Consider the following 14,007-nt stretch of genomic DNA (forward strand, 5'->3'; position numbering starts at 1 on the left):
AACCAGCAGTACACTTACTTCATTTACTGAGGTTATATTTATCGAGTTTTTATTTCCTGATGTTCTTATGTGTCATACGTGTTTCAGTCGCCAATTCTGAATTATAACTAACATTAAAAACATGTTTAAGGAGGAGAGAGAGCAAATAAATTCGATTAACAGCCGATCTTTGGGTTTTTGTTCAGTAATCAGCGTGACCTGTGTATAAACGCATAAAACAGATAACGTTGGTGTTTCCGTCATGTACTAACTGCTGGCTTTAACCGTACAAAGGTGGTTCGACACTATGAAACACATACAGACTTCATGATGTTCGGCTAATATTTTTATTGTGAATATTAATCATGAGGGTAAACGGCCCTGTACATCACGGAGCGAGGTCAGCATATCCACGATATCTTCAGCTCTCTGAGCTAACCCAGTTTCCCAGCTGACTAATCTAACGGTCATCTACGAATATGTCACAGGTCATATCAATATGATTTTACAGAAAATCATCCTTATTACTGCCAACTATTCCAGAGATGTGAAAATCTACAGCATAAAGAACACAACTGTAACAGAGATGAACGGTCAAGTTTGTCACAGATCAAAGTGGAATGAACGTGATTGGTTGAACAGGTGTTCGTGATCTGTGTTATCTGCATTTTCATCAGCGTAACAGACTCAGCAGCAGATTAGAATAACAGTTATACATTTAATAAATCACCAAATTAATACACGCAAGAAACGAGCAAACCTGTTCTGACAATTTGAGTTTATTCCCTCAGCTGCAGAGTCGCTGCTGTTTAAATGTTTGAGAGGAAGATTAGATATAAAGCAAACGTCAAACATAGACTCAGTCTGCGTTCACATTTGATTCGAGGCCAGGACGGATAATGGCTGTGTCCTGTTTTAAGATCATATGTAAAATTGTTGTCTGACCTCTGTCGATCCAGCCACTCAGAGTCCGGGGTTACCATGGTTACTGCATAATCAGCTGTAATTTAAACAGCTGGCACAGCTGTTTATGTTTGTCATTGCAAAAGAACTGTCTGAATGGTTAACTAAAGTTAACTTGGATAAATTATAGTTAAGGAGTATCACAGATAACACCCACGTGAGCTGTGTGACTGTTCACCACTACACTGAAATAAGTAGGCTATTACTGAAATACACGTGCTATATCATAAACTATGATATAAATACGGGGGTCCTATTAACATGTTTAGTTTTAAAGGACACCTTCCTGCCTTTAGTCTCATTCATGAGCAGTATTAGTTTTCTTCTAACATCCAGAAGTCTGCACAATGTGTTTCATAGTTCGTAACAACCCTTTGACAGTTAAGCATAACATGACCGAAAAAGCGAAAAAAAAAAGAAAGAAAGAAAAAAAAAATCACACAAATTATATGTTAACCTCAGGGGCGATTTTAGCCCATTTTTGGGGGTGCTTCAGCACCCCCAAAATGAATCAAAGCACCCCCAAAGATTTCTTACTTTTTTTTTGACAATATTTGCTGTTTGTGTGACACACTACTAAAAATATAAAAAGCCTACAGTACTTGGTTGAGACGGAACATTTTAACAACAAAAGTATAGATAACCCCTCCCCCCTCCCAAAATGGTTTGTTCCAGCTCGCCCCCACTCTGGCTCTAGGGTCGTTGCTGCCAGAGCGATGGTAGCTGAGACGCAGCGGAGCGGAGGTGGAGTGCCTGGATTAAAACAGGACATATTAGCAGCATTTAACCTTCAGTTACTCTTTATGTAGTTCGATAGGAGTAATGTTTCTTTTTAGCTGAAAAACCTTACACCCAGGTGACCTGCAGTGTTGAAAACGTGTTTTCCAATGATGTTTGCTACCCTACAATCCGTCCTGCTCTGTAGTAAAATCAGCGACATTTGACCGTCCTGTTGCTCCCGCTGAAATGTATACAGCCTATTTAAAATCTTAAACTTAAAATTGTCCGTAGCCTGCTGTTGTTACCACTGTCCTGTTTGAAATGGATACTAACTAGCTAACTGACTGAATGCCCATTAACCTTATAACTCTTGTTGTGTGTGTGTGTGTGTGTGTGTTTGTGTACAGAGAGACAGCCAGGTTCATAATGGATATAAGTTTTTTCAAAAACAGGAGCCACATTCAGGTAAAATTGTAAGAACAAATGATCCATCAATCAAGAATAATGTCGGATCAGTGTTTCAATATTTTATATCTTTTATTAGATGTTCATGTGGTTTGGTTATTTGCCTTTTGGTTGAAAGTACACTGAGAGAGGACTTTTCGTTAGTGATCTTAATAATTTTTTTTTTCATATTAATGTAATTTTTTCATCTAATTGAATACAATCTATTTGTGTATGATTGTCAGTCCAAAGAGAGAGAGAGGAAAGAGGGGAACATGAGGAGAAAGTACAAGGTCAGGAAGAACCAGGTAAGAAAACAGACAGGGAACAGTGACAGGCAAAACAGAAACTGTTAAACTGGCAAAGAGAAAAAACCTGATTTTACTCATACAATCTGGAAGTTGTGTCCTCCCTATATTAAAGCTGCTATACAGAATCTGCAAAACAAACTGGGTTGAAACATTTTTGACCCTCTTTAACAACATTCCAACATAACATTATCATTGATTGGGGAGATTAAAATTAATGATATATTTTTATGTGGTTCAGCCACAACTCTACTAAAACCTCAGCCAGTAATAGGTAGGCCAACTTTTGGACCGTCCAGTTGTCTGTATGACTGCCGCATACAGACTTATGCGGCAGAGAAACACTTATCAGTGTTTCTCAAACTTTTTACAGTGTGTACCACCTGAGAAAAATGTCAAGCTCTCCCAAGCACCACTATGAAAGCATGAAACTCATAAATCTTACAACACAAAATTAGTATTATTAAATTAGTTAAATTAGTATCTGCAGTAAAGATTCTTTCATACATTGTATACATTCTACCACAGGCAAAGTTGCCTCCATTTTTATAGTTTTTTATTAATATTTTGTAATAATTTATTCTGTTTTGGGAGTGTTTTTTATGTATCTGTATTATATTATACATACACATTAAAAGTGAATCTCTGTCCAAAACATGCACTCAGTTTACTTCTTACTCACTATGAGCATCATTTAAATAACCTTTATCAGATTTGATGGTTTTGTTACAGACTTCTCAAAAAAGTGTTTTGCTTTTCTTTCTCAAATGTTGGGATTAAATTGTGTTAAAATGTACAAAACAGTGATGTCATGTTTTGTGACGAGGACCCAGACACAGAGAGACTTGATGAATTTAAGAATCATATGATTTAATAAAGAAATTTGCAGACTTGCACAGAGATGGTAAAATTATGATGACTGATAACAGAGACAAAGACAACAGATGATGAGGACAGAGAGGAACAGGGGTTTAAATGCACCAAGGAGACAGTCAGAGGGAACTCGGGACAACTGGAGACATTTAAGGATGCAGGGACTGACAGAGACGGGGAAGAAGTCTCATTGTGATGAGTAAAGTTTATCTTGCCTGTCTGGGCAGCTCTCTGGGTGCTCAGCACCCCCAAAGCTCTGATCCTAGAATCGCCCCTGGTTAACCTCATGTATTTTTAGTTAAGTAAACTCTAAAAATTCTAACAGACAGCTGGTGCTTAGATTACAGTTGAATAACTATTAAAAAACAGATGATGTAATATTTCTGTACAGTTTGCAGTCTTCATGATGAACACGCTGTTGCAAACTCTGCTCCTCTCGGTGGAAATGCGCTTTCTCTTTCCTCTTTATATAAAAACATTTTAAAAGTCAGTTTAATCTCAAAATTCACTGTTAAATCCGAAACACACCAGATAAAGAAAAGCGAATGGTTCAGTCTAACACATGTGCCAGTGAACCATTAAACTTCAGTAAAACTATGCAGTTATGAAACGTAACTTTAACCTCAGCCAAACCAATTTGCTCAGTTGTAAATAAAACAGTGAAGTAAACGTGACCCGACAGACAGAACCTGAGTGAATTAAGATAAGATAAGATAAGATAAGATAAGATAACCTTTATTAGTCCCACACGTGGGAAATTTGTTTTGTCACAGCAGGAAGTGGACAGTGCAAAAGTTATGAAGCAAAAATTAGAATAAAATAAAATAAGAATAAATACAGTACACAACTGTACAGAATAGAATAAAACAAAATGCTATATACAGTAGAATAAAATAGAATAAAATATACAATAAGATAAAAATAGAATACAAATGCTTTATACAACTGAGTAAAAATACAACGATGCCAGAAAAGATTATTGCACATTAGTGTTATTGCACATGTGTGGATGTGTGTGTTTGATCAGTTAAAGTCTTTGTTGTGGAGTCTGACAGCAGTGGGGAGGAAAGACCTGCGAAATCTCTCCGTCCCACACCGTGGGTGCCGCAGTCTCCCACTGAAGGAGCTGCTCCGTGCTGTCAGAGTCTCCTGCATGGGGTGGGAGATGTTGTCCAACAGGGATGACAGCTTAGCCGCCATTCTCCTGTCACTCACCACCTCCACTGGGTCCAGAGGGCATCCTAGAACAGAGCTGGCCCTTTGGATCAGCCTGTTCAGTCTCTTCCTGTCCCCGGCAGAGATGCTGCCACCCCAGCAGACCGCACCATAAAAGATGGCTGAGGCCACCACAGAGTCATAGAAGGTCTTCAGGAGTGGGCCCTCCACTCCAAACGACCTGAGTCTCCGCAGCAGGTACAGCCTGCTCTGCCCTTTCCTGTAGAGGGCGTCTGAGTTATGAGTCCAGTCCAGTTTGTTGTTCAGATGAACACCAAGGTACCTGTAGCTGTCCACAGCCTCAATGTCCATACCTTGGATGTTCAGTGGTTGCAGTGGAGGATGTTTGTGCCTGTGGAAGTCTACCACCAGCTCCTTGGTTTTACTGGCATTGATCTGGAGGTAGTTCAGCTGGCACCAGTCCACAAAGTCCTGAGTCAGTCCTCTGTACTCCTTGTCGTCCCCATCAGTGATGAGGCCGACTATTGCAGAGTCATCAGAGAACTTCTGCAGGAAGCACTGGGTGGAGTTGTGGGAGAAGTCTGCAGTATAGATGGTGAAGAGGAACGGAGCCAGAACCGTTCCCTGTGGGGCCCCCGTACTGCAGACGACCCTGTCCGACACACAGCCCTGAGTCCTCACATACTGTGGTCGGTCGGTGAGGTAGTCCAAAATCCAGGTAGTGAGGTGATGGTCCACTCCAGAGTTCTCCAGCTTGTCCTTCAGAACCGAGGGAAGTCCAGTGTTTAACCACTGAGAGCTAAAACTCAGGTGAGGTTTCAAAGCTGTGTGCCGGTGATTGGACATCAGCCGCTGATTAAGTGGGTTCGCTTATAAAATGCTCTGTAGGGAAACAAGCTCCAGCAGCTTTGCGCTCGGGAAAAAAACTATATTTACTTATCTTGTGCAGAAAAATGCGCCGACATTGCGTTATATCGAGCACCGGCTGCCCAGTTAAACTGTGACTATCACCAGGTAACGTGGGCATGTTTCTTGAATTAGCAGCAGGTGTTAAACAGTTGATAGGTGAGGAGGAGGATGCATGCAGGTAAACTGAGGGCCTGTTGAGCTGATCGCTGGTGTCATTAGAAAAATGTCAGCTCGTTCTTTATGTTACAGAAGCACAGAGACACAAGAGCAGGCGGGAAGAGACGATCGTTTGGTGAAAATGAGAATCTGCGAATGCAACATGTGAAACATGGAGAGTGGAATATGTAAACAAACCAGTTAACGTAACCCCCCCCTCCCAAAAAACCAAAAAAAAAACAGTTAAGCTGGAACACCGGGGCTGTGAGCTCGGTACACTCTGTCAGCTGACTGTTAGCAGAGCTAGTGACATCTCTGAAAACATCTGAGCACTTTTGTAAACATGTTCTATGTTGACAACCTGACTAGACATGTGAAGATTACGCCACTACATTCGCGGCTAAACACTGTTAAAAGTGTAGTTGGTGACAAAAAAACGGGGTATTTTAAAACTTTACACCACCACCACCACTGCTGCCTGTGATTTAGAATTCATTCTGGGATACCTGGCTGCCCCAAGTCCACACCAGCAATCGATTATCTAGGATCAACCTGTCTTGATTTACTTTGCACGGCAACCAATCAAATGTTAGAGAAGCTGCATGGGCAGCGTTAACCCCGCCCACTTAGTTTGATGGGTGAGGCTGACAGATAAAAGATGAAGGGGACAAAAGTGCCAAAATGAATTAAATAAATATATCATTAAATAATTAGTTAAAACTGTCAATAATTATTTAAATGTGTCAATAATTAATTGTGTCAATAATTAATTAAGTGGGTCATTAATTAACTAAATATGTCAATAATTAATTAAATGTGTTAATAATTAATTAATTACATGTGTCATAAATATTTATGTAATTAATTATTTCCCATTTTAATTAATTATTGCCACATTTAATTAATTATTTAATGGTGTATTTAATTAATTCATTATGGCAGTCCTGGCGTTCCATATATGACAGCATACACTATATTGTATTACCATAATGCAGCAATTTGATAGCTTTGTGCACTGCAGTGGGGAAAAAACCAGTGTTAAATCATTTTGGACTTATTTACTAGAAAAACCACGATGAAGTCACACAAATGAAATACAGGTTTCAAAACACACTTTGCAGAATTAAAGAGCATTTGAATAAGAAAAAAACACCAGTAAGTCCTTGTTAATGTTATAAATTGCATGTTCAGTATGTTGCTGTTTTGTTGTACCTGTGTACACTAATGGCTCTGTACAGTAGCAAAGCACCCCCTGCTGCCTTCTGTGGTTATCACAGAGATGTAATCATCTCTGTCCTTCCCCGAAGTTAAACTAATCGAATGTTGCCATCTCGAATCGAATGGTAGAAATGGGGGAAAACTCACTTGTAAATAAATTACAAGAATGTCAACTCATGGAACCTAACTACTGTCAATATACAAAAAAATGTATTGACACTAGCAGTAAATTGAGTGAATAACTCTTTAATTGCCTTACATTCTTCAGGTTTTCTGTTTCAGAAAGTGTCAGGCTTGACACATTGAACAGGTAGTCCAGCAACCAATCTCAAGCATCAGACTCAGTACATTTTCTCTCTCTTTTTTGTATTTTATTTATTAGCTTATTTTGTTAAGTAGTTGTTAAATAGTGTTGGCTATTTTTCTGCAACATATTGTGCGTTCAGCATATCCAGGTTTATGTACAAGCTTGGGAACCTCCAAGCCATACTACATATCAGTTGACTTTTCAAGAGGAAAGAAGCAAATGCGCACCTACAACAAACAAGCATTAAAATGAGACTTTCTTTACACAAGAATTGGTTTCAAAACACTACCAGTTACAGCAAGTTTGGGCCCCATGCTTAGTGTCCCACCTGCTGAGGTACGGAAGTTGCATCACCATCAGTGGTAGCCATCTGAGAGAAATGTTCAGAAACAGGCATGGTGAATTGTACCACTACATGAAGATCATGACCATTTATGATGATCAGCATAAGTATAAGTAGAGATATACAAACACTTGGGTAGGACTGCTTGGTATAAATGCATGGGGTACCCCAAACAACGATTAGATTTTCCAAAACCTAACCCATGCATCTAATGAAAGTAAAACTAAAAATGAATCTAGATTCAAAATGCAGTATCAAATTTATGCTCCCCCGCCTGCTTGCTGATAACCACATTTACAGCTACTATTAGATATATAATTTCTACTTTAGAACAGCAATCCAGATCATGTCCATGGTGGACTTCCGAATACAGACTTTTCTGTGTTGATTTTTGCTGGACCGGTCTTTGATAATGATCAACTGATTTTACAGCAAACACGAAGTGTCTTCATAGACTGAATGAAGAACCTGTTGTGTGTAATGTGAGCTGATTGTCTATCTCTGTAGAGATACTAACAGAACAAACTTGTTTGGTGTGTTAACAGAAATGAGAAGAAAAGAGCATTTTGTGTGTGTGTATGTCATTTACTAAAGTTGCATATGCCAGGGGCCTCTAACCAAATATTGATAGAAAGACTAATATTACTTGTGGTTCCTGGGATATTTAAAAGTAAAATGGCAGGCAGAGCCTTCAGCTTTCAGGCCCCTCTTCTGTGGAACCAGCTCCCAGTTTGGATTCAAGAGAGAGACTCTATCTCTACTTTTAAGATTAGGCTTAAACCGTTCCTAAAGCTTATAGTTAGGGGCGGCCCCTCCCTTAGTTACACTGCAATAGGCTAGGAAGCTAGGCTGCTTGAGGCGAATGTTGTTGTGATTTGCCACTATACAAATAAAACTGAACTGAATTCAAAATTCAAAACATCATCCACTGCTTAATGAGCTGACTTCAACAGCTATTCTCTGTATTGCAGGCTGCAGGGCAGGCACTGTATCCAATAACCAAACAGTTAGAGTTTGGTTTAGATGACTGCGAAAACATCTACACCAAACAAAGGCAAATGCAGCAAGCTTGTAAAACAGAGAGGTTGTTAGAGGATACAAAGAGAAGTAACCAGCATTTAGACAGAAAATGTCTCACATGATGTCAGATTCAGTCTTTAGTCGTGTATTATTTACAGGGATAGCATATGATTTATGAATGATGAGTAGCATAATATGGGGTTTTAGCATGATTGATCAATTCATAAAGCACTAGGTTACTTTTCAAATACAGTAAACAAGCACTGCTTTCCCATCAGCACTGCTTTGGTGGAGAAGACGTGCAATCACGACTTGAAAAAAGTTGAGATGCTGTGTAAAATTGAGATTTGGGGTTTATAAGATTTGCAAATCTTATAAACCCATATTTTATTCACAGCAGAATGCAGAAAACATATTGAATGTTTAAACTGAAAAAATCTGTTTGTCCAGCACATCCCACAGATAACTGGGTTGAGTCAACACCTCAAACTCATTGCTGTGCTCCTCAAACCATTCCTGAAGTATCGTGTATCCTTTTTATCAGAACCAGCATTAACCAGCAGCTCGTCTGTTGGATTGGACCACACAGTGCCACTCAAGCCTCAGCCGCTCATGACCCTGTCCCTGGTTCACCGCTGTTCCTTCCTTGGACCACTTTTCATAGATACTGACCACCACAGACTGGGAACACCAGAGGTACAGATTTGGAGATGATCTGACCCGGTCATCTAATCATTTCAGTTTGATCATAATTTAACAAATCCTCATGCTTGGCCATTTTTCCTGCTTCTAACACTTTGAGGATAAAATGTTCAGTTGCTCCCCGGTGTGAGATAGTACGACTCAGTTTGAACACTGGTTTCTGTGTTCTATTGTGAATAAACATGGTTTTCTGAGAATCACAAATATCTTTACATTGTTTTATTTACATAATACACAGAGTGACGAAGCTATTCTGGCAGATCTTGCAGTGTTAGTGATTCGTGAGTCAATAAATTGACAATAAAGTCAATAAATTTAAAACAACACTGGTCAGCACAGTCACTTCACAGCATGGTTGTGTGTGTCATCTACCAGAGCCCTGAGCATTTGAGAGTTCTGCACAGTATCTCCTCTGATTCTAGGATTACAGTCTTCTGGACAGAGACCCCTGATGTTGTGCCTAAAATCTGCTGGGGCCACTCTTTCAGTTCGGGGGTTACAGCTCCTAATTTTCCTATTACCACTGGGATCATATTAGACTAAGGAAACACATTGAATAAATAAAAAAAAACTTGATAAAAACATGACCAACGAAAAAAACAGAAGGTCTGTTTAAACAGAAAAGTTTTTAACTTCAGCGAAACAGATGAGGTTCTGTTCCAGAACATTGGAGCCTGCAGGCCTCGGTCCTCTCAGTTTTCTGAGTAAAGACAGCGAGCAGCAGTGTATTTAACAGGAAGCTGAAATATTTAGTCTGGAGTTCTGCATGCAAATATGAGAATTTAAAAACAAATTCTAAAATCAAATGGAAGCCATCAAAAAAAACAATAAGATCAGCGCAATGTGAACTTGCTTGCTAGAGTACGTTTGTTGTCTCATTGCAGCATTTTTTCTAGCTTGGAAGGATAAAAGCGACGGTTTATCTAAGTTGGTAAATGGAGCATTACAATAATCTTGACACAACGAAACAAAGGACCAGTTTTCCCCAGTTCAGAGGGCCAGACTGTAGCTTAAATGTTCCTTAAGTGAAGGAAACAGGAACACGAGGTAGATTTTATATGTGAATCAATGCCTAGAGAGGAAGCATATATCATACCAAGATTACAAACATTGGTCCTCACAAATAAGCAAAAGGAAGCAATCGATGAATCTCTCTGGTTCCTGACTGAATATCAGGAGGAGCTGCTTAAAACAGTTTAAAACAAGGCAATTAATGAGGCAATCAGTAATCTGGGATAAACAGACAACGAGGATGGACGGCCTATCCAGCTGTCATATCTGTGCCTGTACATCTTTGTAAGGTTGATGAGAAAGAAAATACACAAATTATCACAAGTGATGTCCAGCTCATGTGTCTGAGATCATAAAACATAGCAGTGTGCGTCATAACAAGCCAGTGGACTGATGGACAAAGCTGCTTAGCAACAGAGATGGATCCTGGGTGATCTGTCTACACGATTTTCAACCGAATGACCTAAAATCAATTACACATGAGCTATCACCAGCAGGTTAATAAACATGGGGAAGTCTGCATGAAGGTTGTGATATTCTTGGTTAGACTCTTAGAAATGATCAGGAAGGAAGGACGTGTATATGTGTTTAATTGTGAACAGCAGGACATGACAAACTCAAACTCTTTTTTCCTTACTTGTGTACATGTTTTGTTGTTATAGGTTGGTCAACCATGAACTAGCCCTGTAACAGGCACTTCTGTATTTTTACCACAGGGGCAACAATTCACTTAGGTAATTCACAAAGGTAATGAGGAAGACTCATTTTTTTGTGTCATTTAAGTGTAATGGATTGACGGCCCTCAGTGTCAGTCAGTGCCTTCATGAGGGCTGCTTGTCAAACTATGAGGGGCCGTACAAGCCAAAATTCATTCTTTCACTCTCACACACATACATTCTTCTCTCACACACATATATTTTCACTCTCACATACATACATTTTCATTTATGCATTCCTACATTTTGCTCTCATTTACATGCATTCAATATGCATTTAATCTCACAAATAATATATGTATGTAAGAAGAGAATGCATACATGTCAGAAGAAAATATATGTATGTGAATGAAAGAGTATAGTGGAAACGGAAGGAGTTTAATGGAAACGGAAGGCTGGGTGTCTGTACCGCTGTGATTGGCTGAGAAGCACGCGCGGGTCACTTTCAAGTGTCTGACAGTATGGAGGGGGGAGAAGAAACTCGAGTTCTTCAGCAAGCTATCGGGGTGTTAAGAAATATTTTATCATCTCCTGAAACGGTCACATCGTTGTCCTCGTCACTTGATCGAGATGGGACGGTCTGGAATTGTGACATTAAAAAAAACAATAATTGCTAAAAGAAATCTAATTTGTAGTTCTAAATAAATTCTAACTGCATTTAGGACGTTTTTTACTCACTTTATGTCTCTTCCACGATGTTATTTCTCTCTCCAACAACATAGGTTACAATTACATTAGTATGACCAATTATGCAAATTAGGCGATGACATTTAGCGATTTTCCTTACTGAGGAGTTGGCAACACTGCATTCTGCACTGGACTTCAGCCTTGCACGACCCAGAGATGAAGCCGCTTCCACGTGTCTCTTTCCATCTTCAGGTTAGGTAAATGGTCCATGCAAACACAGGCAAAGCACACCTCCACTATACCACAGGTCAATGGTGTTTTTGTCCGGAAGTAAACAGTGCTGTGTAAAAGTCTTGAGCCTCCCCTGTATTTGCTTCCAAGCTCTCCTAAGCAGGCAGGACTCCTGCAGGCTTTGTGAAGTGCTTTTTCACGCATTTTTGGCCCAGTCCTTTCACTGAATATTTTCAGAGGGATTTGTAAGCCACTTAACAAACATAAAAAAAAAAAAGACAAACCAGTGTTGTGTCTATACATAATAGACATCTTGGCACAGAACCAATTTTAAACTGTATATTTAGGCCCTTTGGTAGTAGCAGCCTGTTGCAAAAACTCCCCTATTCAGTTAAATCCACAAAAATTCCAAAGACAACAGTTTGACAGGCATAAAGTAGTATTTTACACCAACAAAGTGATTCTCAACAAGCTATTAGCCCAAATCTTGGCATATCTTGGTGTTCAGTATGTCCTTAAAAAACAAAAAACTTTAGAAAAATGGACAAGTGAAGGAATGCCAGGCCTATTATCTACAGCAGATGAACAGTAAGTTTAAAAAAAAAAAAAAAAATCAGCACGGCCCTGACACAGGGCCGGAGAAATGCATCTGGTCACTACTGTTTGCAGAAATGGACTTTACTAGAAAAAGACATGTTGCTCTATAAGGCTGGATACGAGCTACTGTATCAATCAAGTTAAGCCTCTCTGTAGTCAGACAAAAAAGCTATAAAAATGTTAACAGACTTCTTAATACCACAGTCTACAGTTTATGTTTAAAAGTGTACAAGATTGTTTTAGTTTTTATTCTTTCAGCCTCAGTGGTGTTTGAATCAGAGCATAAACAAAGAATAAATGAAAAAACAGAATTCAAATGCAGGCTTAGACTTATGTTTGTCTGCAACTGAAATAAATCTACAAATACAAAGAAGTGCGCTCTTGTACTATCATATTAATGCTTGTAGAACCTTGAAATTGCTGTGAAATTGTTTGTGCCTAACAGGAAAAAGCCAAGGAATGAAGGTGTGTTTAAGTCACAGAGAATTGTGACACTTTTAAAAACTGCAGACACTCCTACTTATCAGCACACAGAGGTCTGAGGATGTGCTGAGATGTGATTCATCATTAGTCAGTGATTTCATACCTGTTAATTAGGCAGGTTTACAGGATGTGTTACCCGGTCTCCTGGTCTCATTCCTCACCTCATGTGTTGACTTCAGGCTGGAAAATTGGACTAGCTGACTGAAAGCTGCTCAGATTAGTTGCAGCAGTCTTTCCCACTAAATTTTGTCTGTTTTGGTCAGGGGAGAGACATTTGCACACATGTATGTGTATGCTAGTAATGGAGTAGAACTTCTAATCCTATCAGACCCCCACTCTGGACTTCATGGTTTCATAAGAGGTGCAATATCTGCAGCTTTGTTTTTACAGATTTGCTTTTAGTGGGAGTAAAGCACCATCTTACAAGTTGTTGTTTTTTTTAAGATACAGCCTTCTTATGTAGAAGCAGATGTAGGTAATAGATTAAGTTGTTGCTCCTCATTCACTTACTGTCTCACAAACACTCTTGGCTGAATAGCAGCCTTTTTCTGGAGTAATTTCCTCAGTGTTATTCACAGGAAGTGCAATAGCTCTTCCCAGGCAGTTGAGTATTTTTAGCAACATAATTGGTAATTATTAGTGAGTGTCTCATCCTGTGGACTGCAGCTGGTTCTTCTGGTGAACTTGGGGTTTTGTTGCATTCTCTGAGCAGAAGGCGAGGGCTTTACCTGCTAGTAAAATGAGTGAGCGTGCACTCTGGTTGCTGTAAGCACACACTGTGTCACGTCTTTGTGTGGGAAACACCGCAGAGATGCGGCTCTCATCACCAGCAATGGCCTTTCACACAGAAAAGAGGTCAGTTTGACACAGATTCAGATTTGCTCGCTGTGCAGGTGCAGGCCTGCGGTGAAGTGCCAGCGCAGGACTTCCGGGGAGCGTAATACAAATATAGAAACCTGAGAAATGCTGTTTTGCTGTGAGAGCACTCCACTGTTTGTGCCAGATGCTCAGGGAGTAAGCATGCACCCAGAGGACAGGCCACTGTGGGTCTGGGTGCTCAAGGTCAAAATTTCTTTATCGCACATGTTCACACAGGACTCCCAGCAAAAACGTATTTTCACTGCCTGTTTATGCTGACCTTCTGCCGCGTATTTGATAAAAGATATGATAAATGTGCTGCTTTTTTTCAGATTTAACAACAGGAGAAAAATCTAAAAAATACCA

The sequence above is a fragment of the Oreochromis niloticus genome, linkage group LG4 (genome assembly GCF_001858045.2).
Source record: "Oreochromis niloticus isolate F11D_XX linkage group LG4, O_niloticus_UMD_NMBU, whole genome shotgun sequence".
Classification (NCBI taxonomy): Eukaryota; Metazoa; Chordata; class Actinopteri; order Cichliformes; family Cichlidae; genus Oreochromis; species Oreochromis niloticus.